Raw genomic sequence first — 15,091 nt, forward strand, 5'->3', positions numbered from 1 at the left:
TTTTTACATCCTGTTACACATTTATCCATACAATTGTTATATAATATGTTTGTAAATATATCAGAAGTTATTCATGATTTTTAGCATTAATACAAATATGTTTCTTAAAAACCCTAAACATATTTATGTTTGTAAATATCTATATTATGATAATTTGTAAATATTTGAGATAGGAAGAAAAGTCTAAGTAATCATTCATGTATTCAAATTCTTCAATAATGCTGCATTATTGAAGGGTCCAGGGCTATGTGGGTCAAGGAAACAAATGATGTGTTTGTTGATATGGTGTTTGCCTTTTATGGTAATAGACAAATAGCAGAAGATTAATAAATGCATAAAAACATTGTTTTGTTAGCCTCTCTTTCACTCCGTTAGTGAAGGAGGGATTCTGGTCAGAATGGCTATGGGAAGGCTGAACACTGGATAGATGAGATAGACAGCAGTTTACTCATCACAGATACAATCCAGGGAAGGAAAGCACCACATTTCACGTGGGGGCACGCAGAGGTTAAATTCAGGAAGACAGCGAACAATTATGGGCCATGGGAGGCTGGTTTTTTAGTATTATTATTAGAGTGCCCTCTAGTTTCAGCCAAGGATATACCTTGGCTGAATAATTCTGCAGGCGAGCAGGGAAGCAAAACTCACTATTCTGGGTTTACTAGGGTCAGTACTTAAGGAACATGCCTATCTCCTTGATAAGAAATGTTATTTGGTGGCTGGGCGTGGTGGCTCATGCCTGTAATCCCAGCACTTTGGGAGGCGGGCGGATCACCTGAGGTCAGGAGTTCAAGACCAGCCTGGCCAACATGGTGAAACCCCGTCACTACTGAAAATACAAAAATTAGCTGGGTGTGGTGGCAAGTGCCTGTAATCCCAGCTACTTGGGAGGCTGAGGCAGGAGAATTGCTTGAACCCGGGAGGCAGATGTTGCAGTGAGCTGAGATTATGCCATTGCACTCCAGCCTGTGTGAAAGGGCGAGACTCTGTCTCAATGAAAAAAAATAAAAGAAAAGAAATGTTACTTGGTGACAAGACCTTATCCATGGAAGCAGAATGGGGGAAGGAACTTGAAATGAGGCTGTTCAAAACCTTCCTGGTTTCACTGGATGTCAAGGCAGCACATACTATTCAACCTTAATTTTATGCCTTATACAAGAACAATTTATGAAAAAAATATTAGTAGTGTATTAAAATCATTAGGATGGAATGTTATGAGGTTGGTGCAAAAGTAATTGCCGTTTTTGCTGTTACTTTTAATAATTAACTAGAAGATTGACAGGCTGGAAATAGAATGGTTAGGGAAAGCTTCATTGCAAAAATAGCATTGTATTTATTTATTTATTTTCAACTTTTAGTTTCTGGGGTTCATGTACAGGTTGGTTCTATCGTGTCATGGGGATTTGGTATATATATTATTTCATAACCCAGGTAATAAGTATAGTACACAAAAAGTAGTTTTTCAATCCTTACCCTCCTTCCACTTTCCAAACTCTTGTAGGCCCTGGTGTCCACTGTGCCCTTCTTTTTGTGTCCACGTGTACTCATGTTTAGCTTCTACTTCTAAGTGAGAACATGTGGTGTGTGGTTTTCAGTTTTTGTGTTAGTTCACTTAGAATAATGGCCTCCAGCTCCATGCATGTTGCTGCAAAGGACATGATCTCATTCTTTTTATGGTTGCACAGTATTTCATGGTATATATGTAGCACGCTTTTTTATCAGCCTACTATTGATGGGCATTTAGGTTGATTCCATGTATTTGCTATTGTGAATAATGCTGTAATGAATATATGAGCGCATATACCTTTATGATAGAATGATTTATATTCCTTCGGGTATATACCCAATATTGGGGTTGCTGGATCCAATGGTAGTTCTATTTTAAGTTTTTTGAGAAATCACCAAACTGCTTTCCACAGTGGCTGAACTAATTTACATTTCTACCAGCAGTGTATAAGCATTCCCTTTTCTCTGCAACCTCACCAGCATCTTTTATTCAAAAAAGACATTTAGACTGTGGTCTGAATAATAAGGAGGAGATAGCTATGTGAAGTTTAGGAAAGGAACATTTTAAAAAGGAAGTAGACCTAATGTGGAAATCTCAAGGTCAAAATAAAGTTTTCCTGATTAAAGAATAGAAGGAATGTCAGTGAGACTGTGATATCATGAATGAGTGAGGGAGTGATGGGAGATAAACTAAAGAGCTAAACTGTGTTTAGGCGTATGTAGGATTTTTTAAACCAGGGCAAGTCTATTCAGTGTGCAATCAGAAGCTATTTAAGGATTATAAACAGGGGATAAAAAAGACATGGTCTGGACAATGATTTAATTAGAAGTGATGAAAAGAATCAGCCAGTATGCAGTGCAAGAAGAAAAGGGGACTATTTATGGAGATCTGGACACTCTAACGTTAGCTGTCCAGCCAAGGAAAGGTTGGCCAAGAAAAAATATGCTCCATCTCCCACCAGAACACAAACCTTAAGTTACTTCTTTTGGAATTCATGATTTGCCATCATTTATATCACATTTTTGGTAAATCTGGGACGAAGCAAAGTGTATTGACTCATGAGAGAGCACCTATGACCTACAACTTTCAAATTTATAAGAATTTAATGTAAGATTGTCAATGTTAGAGACTTACGTATTTTTATCTTTTCTTGGAGACAGGGCCTCACTGTGTCACCCAGGCTGTAGTGCAGTGGTGATCAGAGTTCATTGCAGCCTTTAACTCCTGAGCACAAGTGATCTTCCCACCTTAGCCTCCTGAGTAGCTAAGATTACAGATGCACGCCATCATGCCTGGCTTTAAGTATTTTTATATGCTGGAATACATTTTTAAAAGGGATGATCTTTTTGTATTTTTCTATTAATTACTGTCATGACATTTTGTTATAACTTTCTAAAACTTAAAAGATACATTTAATTATGTACAAGTAATTAAAATGTATGCACATACACACAAACTGAAAATTACAATTTGTGTTTCTCTATAATTTCACACTCCTGATCTTTCTAAGATGATTTTACACAATTATATTTTAAATATTGCACCTTTCCTACTATTATCAATAAGCTAATTTAAGAAGCGCATCTATAAGGTAGTATACCTTTAAAAATCCACTTCCATCTTCATTTTTAATGCAATGAATATAGTCAAATGAAGTGTGATGATAAATTTAAAAAGCAAACAATTTATATACTTTATCGGAAATTCACTCAAAACCACATAGGTGAGAAATAATTGAAGCCACATTTGAAAACCTGTTTGAAATTCTTGCCACCTTACCAGTGTAATAAGAATTTTATGAAAACTGAGAAAGCACAAGAAATAGCAATCTGATTGAAAATATTATCTCTTCAAAATAGTTGAGGAAATTGCATTTATAGTCCCAGTAATAGAAAATTATCTGAATACCTCAGTAAATGTGGCAGAATGGCAAGGAGGATAATCAAGAAACATTTGCAAATATGACTTTGGAGAAATAAAAAGGATATCATAAAAATTTAAATTCAAGACTTAAGATAATTTTCTCTGTACACAGAGATCTGCAGGGATACTGATTTAAAATGTGTCAAAAGGATGGGCATTCTTCAAACATTCTGATTCATATGCTCTAGAATGAGACCCAAGAATTCCAACTGTAAGCTTACATATTGCAAATACCCTAGATTAGAATACCCATGGACCACCTTTTCTAAACACTGACCTAAGATATTTGAAGAAAGCATCTTTATATTTAACATGACTGAAATGCAAACAAAACTAATGCAACTTTTTCAAATCTTCAGCAGAAAAAATGAAAATCTGCTAAGTATTATATTATTGTTCATGAATAAATATATATTTAATGTTATTTTTGGTAATGCAAATAATTATAGGAATTGAATATTTATTAAATTACATTTGTTTTGGACAATAAAAAAATAAAATAGTTAAAATATGGGAGTTGGGAAGAAAGGGTGGTAAATTTTATACATAGATTATAAATTGCTTAAAAGAGAAATAAAGATGCAATTGATAGAGGACAGAGGATCTAGAGGCTTTGAGGAAGAAGAGAGAGAGAGAGAGAACAGCAAAGTACACAGAGAGAAAAACACTCAGGCACTCATTTCCAGGGATGTTGCTCCCACTCAGTGGGAGTAATATCCTCAGTATCATATTCATTGCAGCTGGGTTCTGCAAGCTTCAGTTGGAAATTTCTGCTTAATAATTTTTAAAGCTTCCTGTAGTTTTATCATGAAATCATTGAAAATACAATTGTTTCTGTGATTGTGAATCACAATTAGATTATACCTTGGGAACAAGATATTAGAATTATACCTTGGGAACAAGCTTCCATTCTTGACACTGTCTTTACCATATATTTAAACACATTGGTATGGACTCCATGAATATTAAAATGATAATGAAGAATATTATGAATCACTCTATGCTCTATTGTAGCAATTTTGATGAAATAGACCAGCATTTTTTAGGACACAAACCCCCAAACTTAACACAAGCAGAAATAGATGAACTGATCTTTCAGGCCCAGTTATAGTCAATTACAAAGCTTTTACTGGTAGGTTTCAAGGGGGAAGGTGGTTCTCCCCACTCAACACTCGGTGCACAGCCAACGCATTGCAACCTTTGGAGATAGTTGTAGTCAAAGATTCACCCCTATTCCCACAATGGCAGGCCACACTTTTAGGCATATATGCATTCCTATCTTAGAGATCCCCATTCAGAGGCCTCCTATGGCAGGCTGGGGAGGCTACACTGACAGGCTTTTCAGAACCTCTACTGAGACCTCCTTATTGGTGGCCTTGAGATATTTCTTCAAGCTGGCTCAGTAATTTTCCATATCAGTAATTTTAAATCTTCATCTGACTTGCTGGGTCCACAAAATGGCAGAAGGCTTTTGTTCATGGCTTCCTCAGCAGTTTTTTCTCATGATTCTTCCCATTTATGCTGATCCATGTCACCCTCATCCTGTGCTGTTCCATGTGAAAAAAAATGGAACATTGCGGAAGTTTGTAGAGTTTCAAATAATTTCTATAGATATCTACTCTCAAGGAGTGGAGGGCGTACTTCCTCATTCCTAGAAGAGGAAGGCAACGTTACAACGGAAAACCCTGACCAACACTATCTCAAACATGAGCTTATGGCCAACATCGACATGATCATAAACCATGTTGCTAGCATATACTATATTAATCATGAAATAAAACATCGGGGAAATCCTACAGAATACCTGGTTAATACCCCTCAAAACTGTCCGTGTCATCTAAAACAACAGAAGTCTGAGAGACTGACTGCTAAGAGTGGCCTACAGAGACATGTCAAGTAAATGGAATGTGGTATCCTGGATGGAATTTTAGAAAAGAAAGGGTATTAAAAGAAAATCTGAAAAAAGACTTAATAATTTATGAGTATTTGTTCATTAATTTTAACAAATGTTCCATACTAATATAAAACATTAAAAACAGGGAGAACTGAGCATGGAGTTTATGTCAATTATCTGTACCACCTTTGTAATTTTTCTGTAATTATATAACTGTTCCAAAATTTGGAGAGTTTATGTTTTTTAAAGTTTTGTTTCATAACCACTGCATTATGGGCCATAAATATGAAAATCTTACTCTTTAATATGTATATGAAATATACTACATTGTATTAGACATAAGGTATATTCTATAAAGGCATCTCCCAGAAACATAAACTTCACACAATATCTACCTAAAGTATTAAATTTGGAAGGATGGAATGGATAGCATGTTGGTATTAGCACCAATCACATACACATAGAAATCTTCTTTGTTAGCCATGAAGCCACGATTATAACAAAAATTATTGTGTAAATGCAAAACTCTACCATTACTAAAGGAGAAAAGATGGGAGTTGTAGGACAAAGCCAGGTTGTAGGGGTGACAAATAGGAGGCAGCAGAGTAGACAGATACATTTCTTTTTTATTGCTCAACATATATAATGGATAATACAGATCTAATAACAGGAAGACTGGCCTTTTTATGCCATAACTGCATAATTATAAAACCACAAAAATATGCTAAGGAGATAACTTTCATTCACGGTTTTGATAGAGATTGTTTGGAGTTTTGTTTTGTTTTAAAAGTTTTAAAGATTCTGAGGGCTTATAGCTTCCAGTGATAATTTTTAAAAACTTTTGATTATGATAAACATAACATTTACCATTTAAACACTTTTTAAAAGTACAATTCACTGGCCGGGCATGGTGATTCACACCTGTAATCCCAGCACTTTGGGAGGCTGAGGCTGGCGAACCACCTGAGGTAGGGAGTTCAAGACCAACATGGTGAAACCCTGTCTCTACTAAAAATACAAAATTAGCTGGGCATGGGTGGCACATGCTTGTAATCCCAGCTATTCAGGAGGCTGAGGCAGGAGAATTGCTTGAACCTTGGAGGCAGAGGTTGCAGTGAGCCAAGATTGTGCCATTGCACTCTAACCTGGGCAACAAAAGCGAAACTCCATCTCAAAAAAAAAAAAAAAAAATTCACTGGCGTTAAATACGTTCACAATGTAGTGTAATCATCACCGCTAGCTAGTTTCAGAATGTATTCATCACCCAGAATGTATTTAGATTACTGGGAAAGTTCATACCCAGTAATCAGTCACTCCTCAATAACTCCTCTTCCATTTCCTAATAGTTATTTATCTGCTTTCTTTCTCTGTCTCTGGACTTGCTTATTCTGGATATTTTATATAAGTTGAATTATACAATATGTGTTTTTTGTGTCTGGCTTCTTTCACATAGCATAATTTTTTCAAGGTGCATCCATGCTGTAGCCCATATCAGTACTTTATTCCTTTTCATGGCTGAATAATATTTCATTTTATAAATACATCACATTTTGTTTACCCATCCATTCGTTGATGGGTATTTAAGATGTATCTATGTTTTGGTCATTGCAAATAGTGCCACTTGGAACATCTCTATACACATTTTGTTTGAATATCTGCTTTCAGTTCTTTTGGGTACATACCTGGGAGCAGCATCACTAGGTTACAGGGTAATTCTATGTTTAACTCGTTGAGAAACTATTAAACTTTTCCCCACAGTGGGTGTACCATTTTACATTCCCACCAGCATACTTCCAGTGCTACTGGTCATGCTTTTTATACTTCTCATTTTTAATGGGAGATTGCTTCTCCTCCTAATCCATGTGTAGTTTGTAATACAGAGTTTGATTTATACTCAAATTTGAAATCTTTTTGTTATTTGAGCTATGAATTAAGGAGCATTATTTATCTTTCTGAAACTCAGGTTACTCATCTTAAAGTGGGGTAATTCTTACCTTATAAAATTCTCAGTATTGCCACAAACAAGACAGAAACTTTTAAATTTGCATGGCCTCGCCATCTTATCAGAATTGTCACTTATGCTGTCTATCTTTATATATTTGTTTCTCTTGCTTTGGTTTAAATAGAATGTCGTGGTTTCCTCCTAACAACTGAGTCAATTTGCATTTGCTTCTATGAGCTGCCCTTTCAAACATTGCTCTTCTGAGATTCACATTAGCCCTTCTTTACTCCTAAGTTTTTTGACTCAAGTGACCACTCACAGAGAGAAATTTACTGTACGTTGATGATTCTCATGCCTATATCCCTAGCTCAAATCTATCCTCACAACTGCAGATCAGAACACCTGCCTCCTAGATATATCTATGGATGTGGTACACAGAGACATCAAACTTCACAAACTCCAAACTGACATTTGATTTTCCTTAAACTCATGCCTTTTCCCTGTTCCGATGAACATGAATGACACTGACAACCGCACTAATTTTGAAGCTAAAGCCTGGCTATCATCACTGCTATGTACCTCTCCCTCATTTCCTGTTTGCCACAAATCCCCCAAGAGCATTGATTCTACAGACTAAAGAGATCTCTAATTAGCCTACTTTTTCCATTTCCTCCTCCCTAGCCTGTACTGGTAAGAGTTGTTGACATAGAATAGCAGCCACATTCAATTGGGATTTTGAAGAGAATTAAAGGAAGGGACTAGAGACAGATTTAATGTGAAGCTAATGAGGTTTAAGCTGCAGGGCCCTCATTTGCATGAGCTTCTGTGAAGTCTGAGAGCTGCTGTGCAATTCAATATTCTGGATGGGGAGGGACAACAAGCTTTCAATTAGGAATCATTACAGTAAGCATTTCAGATAAATTTCCTAAAGGAATTTCAGGAGAAAGGGATCCACCCTTCTAAGTCTCCAGTAAAATAGTTTTGCTCTCAGATTTGGTGTCTATAATTTTGTACGCCTTTTCTTAAAAAAAGGAATTCCAAATTGCACACATTTCAGGCCCCATAAAACCTATATCTACCACTGGAAGTGACAATTTCAACATGTATGGACAAAGTTAAGGAATATAACAAGTAATATTGAGGGAGTTAGTCAAGCAACAATAAGAAGTAGTTACAACCAAGAGGTCTGAAAAATCAAAGGGAAAAAATGGTTTTGTTACCAGAAAGGGTTGTGATCCAGACCCCAAGAGAGAGTCCTTGGATATTATGCAAGAAAGAATTTGGGAAGAGCCCACAGAGTAAAGCGAAAGCAAGTTTGTTACGAAAGTAAAGGAATAAAAGAAGGGCTACTCCGTAGACAGAGCAGGGTGTTCTCGAAAGCAAGGGGAGAAACACACCACCTTAGGAACAATGCCTGTTTATATACAAGATATATAGCAAGAAATCGTGGGAGAGATGTGCTCTACTATTATACATGGCTCCTAACAAAAGATTGTTAATCTTTGTGTACCTACTATCTTCGGCAAGAATCTATATTATTGCTTTTAAAGCAGAACTTAAACTACGAATCATTTTCTTCTTAAGATATTGGGCTGACCGGGCACGGTGGCTCATGCCTGTAATCCCTGAACTTTGGGAGGCCTAGGTAGGTGGATCATCTGAGGTCAGGAGTTCAAGACTAGCCTGGCCAACATGGTAAAACTCCGTCTCTACTAAATATACAAAAATTAGCCGGGTGCGGTAGCGTATGCCGTAATCCCAGCTACTCAGGAGGCTGAGGCAGGAGAATCATTTGAACTTAGGAGGGAGAGATTGTGGTGAGCCGAGATCGTGTCATTGCATTCCAGTCTGGGCAATAGAGTGGGACTCTGTCTCAAAAAAAGAAAAAAAAAAAAAAGGTATTGGGGCATTAGGACATTTCCTGAATCTGTTAATTCCTGGGTCTGTTTAGTCAACATTATTAACCTGTTCCCTTAGTCATAAGCATCCTGTGACTAGGAATGCCTAACCTCCTGGGAATGTAGCCCAGTATATCTCAGCTTCATTTTACCCAGCCCTTACTCAAGATGGGGTTGCTCTGGTTTGAACTCTGACAGTTTTATAAGGACTGGGTGAGAGGATAAACTTTAGATGGTGCATTTGGAATATGATCTAAAACAATTCATATGAGTTGATGCCTCTGGAGGTTACCAAATATTTCTTCTTACTTTCTATAGTGTTTTTAAAGTATACTTTTTATTTTTGACCAGTTTTGACTTACACATTTATAGTGAAGATAGTACAGAGAGTTTTCCACATAACTTAGTTTCCCAATTTTTAACACTTTGTATCAGTATGGCATATTTGTTGAAATTAATGAACCAATATTCATACGTCATAATTAAGTAAAGTTCAGATTTCATCATATTTCCTTTTTCTGTTGTTTCAAGATCTCATCTAGGATTCTCCATTACATTTAGTAGTCATGTCTCCTTACAGTTATGGTTGGCCGACAGTTTCTCTAATTTGCTCTGTTATTCATGATGTTTTCAATTCTGAAAAGTCCTGGTAAGATATTCTTCTACTGGGATTTTCCTGATGTTTTTCTAATTATGTGAGTGGATATTATTTTCTTAAGATGAAGACCACAAAGGTAAAGTGCCATTATGATAATAAAATATCAGCAGAAATACTACTCAACAGCGCTACTATGGTTTGAATGTCCCCTCCAGAATTCAAGTTGAATTTAATTGCCATAGTGAAGGTATTAAGGGTTGGACCATTAATAAGTAACTGGGCCACAAGGGCTGTTCTCTCATGAATGGATTTATATTGTTCTTGTGGGACTGGGTTGTTATGAAAGTGGGTTCAGCCCTGTCTTGCTCTCACTCTTTCCATAATCTGCTTTTGCTTTTCTCCTTTCTGCCATGAAATGACACAGCACAAAGGCCCTCACCAGATGCTGGTACCATGCTCTTTGACTTCCCAGCCTTCAGAACTGTGAGCCAAATAAACTTCTTTTTTAGAAAAATAAATTACCCAGTCTGTGCTATTCTGTAAACTGAGGTAGTGTCACTCAGGAATCTCCATTGTAAAATTATTATTCCTCCCTTATTTTAATAATGCATTATTTGGAAGGAAGTCATTATGCACAGCCAGCACTTAAGGAATGGGGAGATATGCATCCCCTAATTAAGGGTGAAGTATCTCTATAAATTATTTGGAAAATTTCTATTTGGGGTATTGTCTATATTTTCCCATTTGTTTTTATACCTAATAATGTATTTATATCAGTATGTACCAATGGATATTTATTTGATAATTTAAATTATTATCTCATACAACATTATTTGTTGCTTAAATTTGACTCTGGTATTCTTTTGGTATACCCCCATCATTATTATTTTCTGTTGTTGTTTGTCTGTTTGTTGCTGTTGCTGTTTTCAACACTTTCTGGTACTACATGAAATCCATGCTAATTTTATGTATTTCTTACTCCAGTTCTAGAATCACCTTTTTTTCTCCAAGATGGTTTGGTTGCATTTTTTGAGAATGACATTAAATTAGAAGCCAAGCTATGAAAGTTAAATGTGCTTATAAGTTCTGGTAAAGCAAATAAACATATGTGGATAGATCAACCCATGTACACACACATGCACATACACACACATGTATTTAACTGCCTTTGTCTATATTAAGCTAAACGGTATGTTGTATTGATGTCTCCAACTCTAATCCATGACCACATGAATTATTCTGTCCTCTTTTCCTTACTTGCCTATAATCTCTCACTCCAACATTTAGAAATATTGCCCCACCATTCACCATTTATTTACCTAATTATTCAATTTCAGTGTTCAGTGATTTCAAAACTATTAATTTGTATCTCCATGGAAAATCATTTTATCAAGTAGAGTATGGTGCTTATATACACTTCTTTTTGCCCTTATTTTAAAAAACTCCACTAATTCCAAAGTTACTCTTATTGGTGCCTCATTCCATAACTTTAGTCAGTGAGGTTGTTTTACAAATTTGTAATGTATTTGGATTACTTTCTCACATTCTACATTCCATTCTATTGGCATCACATATGCAACACAGAAGTTTATGGCACGAGGTGTGAATTTAAATGCACAACATATCAAATGTTAAATTTCTTCTATTCATCATTACAGAATAGTTTTGCCACAATAAAATATTCCCTCTGATTCACCTACTAAAGTTCCCCCTATCTGAACTTCTGGCAACCAGTGATCTGTTTACTTTCTCAATAGTTAAGCATTTTCTAAAACTTCACATAATTGGAATTGTACAATATATGATTTTTTCTGAATAACTTTTTAAATATACCAATGGGCAGATTTAAGGTTTGGCCATAATTTTTTGATAGCTTGAGAGTTCACATCCTTTTTTAATCACTGACTCATATTCTACTATCTTAATGTATGAGTTTTTTGTTCCATCTACCTATTAATAGCTATCTTCTAGTTTTTGATGATTTTAAGTAAAACTGCAGTAAACATTAATGTGTTGGGTTTTCTGTGGACGTAAGTTTTTAACTGAGTTTTTTAAATACCTGAGAGCACAATTCATGGATTGTATGTTAAACATATGTTTCACTTTTTGGGAAAAAATGCCAAACTGTCTTCCAAAATTATTAATTTATAATCCTACCAGCAATCCTACCACCAACTTATTTTCCTGTTGCTCCACATCCTCAGCAGCAGGGAGCATTGCCACTTTTTTGTTTCACATTGAATTCATTCTATTAGATGTTGTTTTAATATGCAATTCACTAATTAAAAATGACGTTTAGCAACTTTTCATATGCTATGTGCCCATCTGTATATCTTCTCTGGTGAGGTGTCTGTTCATGTGTTTTGCCCTTTGTTGTAACTGCTTGTTTTTACGTTTTTGAGCTTACAAGCTATTTGTATATCTTGAGTGCAAGTCCTTCATCATTTGTGTTTATCAAATATTCATTCACAGTATGTAGCTTACATTTTCATTTTCTTAATAGTGTCTTTTGCAGGGCAGACAATTGTTGGTTTTAATAAAATCCAACTTATGAATTTTTTGGTTGGTGAATTATGCCACTGTTACGAATTTAACACATCACTATAACCAACTCCATATTTTTTTTTTTCCAAGAGGTTTCATAGTTTCACATTTTACGTTTAGGATGAAAATGTATATTTACATATTTACCTTGGACTTTACATTTTACCTTTTATACAATGATCCATTTCAAGTTAATTTTGGAGTATAATATAATGTGTCTGTCTACACTTTTTTCTTTTGCATATGGAAGTCCAATTGTTTTCCATCATAAATTGCTGAAAATACTATCTTTTTCTCACTAAATTGCCTTTATTCCTTTGTCAAATATTAGCAGATGATATGGTTTGGCTGTGTCTCTACCAAAATCTCATCTTGAATTGCAGTTCCCATGATTCCCATGTGTTGTTGGGGGGACCCGGTGGAGATAATTGCATTATGCAGCGGGTTCCACCATACTGTTCTCATGGCAGTGAATAAGTCTCATGAGATCTGATGGTTTTATATGGGGTTTCCCCTTTCACTTGGCTTTCATTCTGTCTTGCCTGCTACCATGTAAGAGGTGCTTTTTGCCTTCTGCCATGATTGTGAGGCCTCCCCAGTCATGTGGAACTGTGAGTCCGTTAAACCCGTGTTTCTTTATAAATTATCCGGTCTCAGGTATGTCTTTATCAACATCATGAAACAGACTAACATAGTGGACGAGATGTGTGTAGGTCCATTTCTATGCTTTCTAGTCTGTTTCGTGGATTGACGTGTCTATTCTTTCACCAGTTCCACATGTTCCTCATTATTATAGTCTTATAAAATTAGATAAGGTTTGTCATCCAACATTTTTTCTTCTTCTTCAGTATTATGTTGGTTTTTCTAGGCTGTTTGCCTTTCCATTTAAATGCTACAATCAATTCACCAATATATATAAACTAGGTTGCACAGACTTTGATTGAGATTGTGTTGGTTATAGATTAAGTTGTGGAGAATTGACATCTTAACAATATTGAGACTTCTAATAAATAAACAGAGAAAAAAGTATCAATTTATCAATTTAATTAGAGCTTGTATTTTTCTCATAATATTTTGCAGTTTTCCTTAAATAGGTCATGCATATATTTTCTTAGATTTAAAGGGAAGAATTTTACTGTAAATGTATAAAAGTAGTTCTACTGTAATATTTTTTGAATAATCAATTGCCTTTGTATGTTAAATTTACATTTCACAATCTTCTTGGACTCATTAATTTTAAATGTTTCTGTTTATTCCTTTGAATTTTCTACATGAGCTATTATTCCATTACAAATGAGGAAGTTTCTATTTCTTCTTTTTCAATCTTTACACCTTACCACCCATGTCTTGCTTTTTTTCTTATTGCCCTGGCCAGGAATTCCAATACGGTGTTGAATAGAAGCTATGAGATAGGACATTATTGACTTGTTCCAAGTTGTGATGTTTAATTTTATGTCAAATTGACTGGGCCTTGAGATGCCCAGATAAGTCATTTGTGTTTAGACTGGTAGACTGAAGAAAGAAGGTTGCCTGGCCTAATGTGGGTGAATACCAGCCAACCTATTTAAGACCCAGTTAGAGCTAAAATATGGGGGAAGATTGAATTCTTGCTCTCTGTCTGACTGCTTGAACTTTGAGACAACAGTCTTCTCTTACTCTTGGACTGGGACTTACGCCATCAGTCCTCCTGGTTGTTAGGCATTCAGACTTGGACTGAAATATATGGCTGTCTTGGGTTTTTACCTTGTAAAGGGCAGATCCTGGGCCTTCTTAGTTTCCATAATCACACAAGACAAGTTCTTATTATAAATAAAATTATTTTAAAAATAATAATGTGTATATTTTTCTCTATTGATTCTGTTCTCTAGAGAACTCTAAGACACCAACCTTATAGAAAAACATTTAGTTTCTCACCAGCTGTAGATTCATTGTAGATGCATATTATGCTATAAATTTCCCTCTCAACACTTCTTTTCCTTCATTGCACAAAGGTAAATATTTTATTTTTATTTACTTCACAATCTTTACAATATTTGTTTGAAACTACTGTTTGATACATTTATCATTTAAAAGTGTACTGTTAAATCTTCTAATGTTTTAGGATTTCCCGACTACATTTTATGCATTTCTAGTTAAATTGTATTGTTTTCTGAATACATGATTTGCATGATTTCTATACTTTTAAGTTATTAATATGTGTTTTAAATTATTAATATGTTTCTAACACATTGATAGGCATTTTACATCCCAGGAAAGAATGTGGTTTCCTTTGTTGAATGTTCCATGCAAACTTGAGAAGAATATATGTGCTGCTGTTATTGAATGAAGTTGTATATAAGTATCAATTATATCAAGTTGATTTTTAGTATTGTTCAGGTCAACAATATCCTTACTGATTTGCTGCTTACTGATATATCACTTGTGAAAAGAAATGTTGAAATTTTATAGCACACTAATAGTGTATTTCTTTATTTCTTCCTCAGAAGAAATAGAGTACTTTGATTTTTTTATTATTAGATTTAGGGTTGTTATATATTATACATTTTTGGATAATTGTTTCCTTTCTCATTATGTCGTGTGGCTCTTTATCTGTAATAAATTTTCTTCTTCTGATGTCTCCTTTCACCAAAATTAGTTACTTCTGCCTTCTTTGGATTAGTGTTAGCATGATATCTTTTTCACCCTTTTTAAAATTTTAACCTTAGTTTATACACTTTAAATGAGATTCTTTTTGACAACAAAGAGTTGCATCTCTGTCTTTTAATGATGCATCTAAACTAGTCAT

The sequence above is a fragment of the Macaca thibetana genome, chromosome 6 (genome assembly GCF_024542745.1).
Source record: "Macaca thibetana thibetana isolate TM-01 chromosome 6, ASM2454274v1, whole genome shotgun sequence".
Taxonomy (NCBI): domain Eukaryota; kingdom Metazoa; phylum Chordata; class Mammalia; order Primates; family Cercopithecidae; genus Macaca; species Macaca thibetana.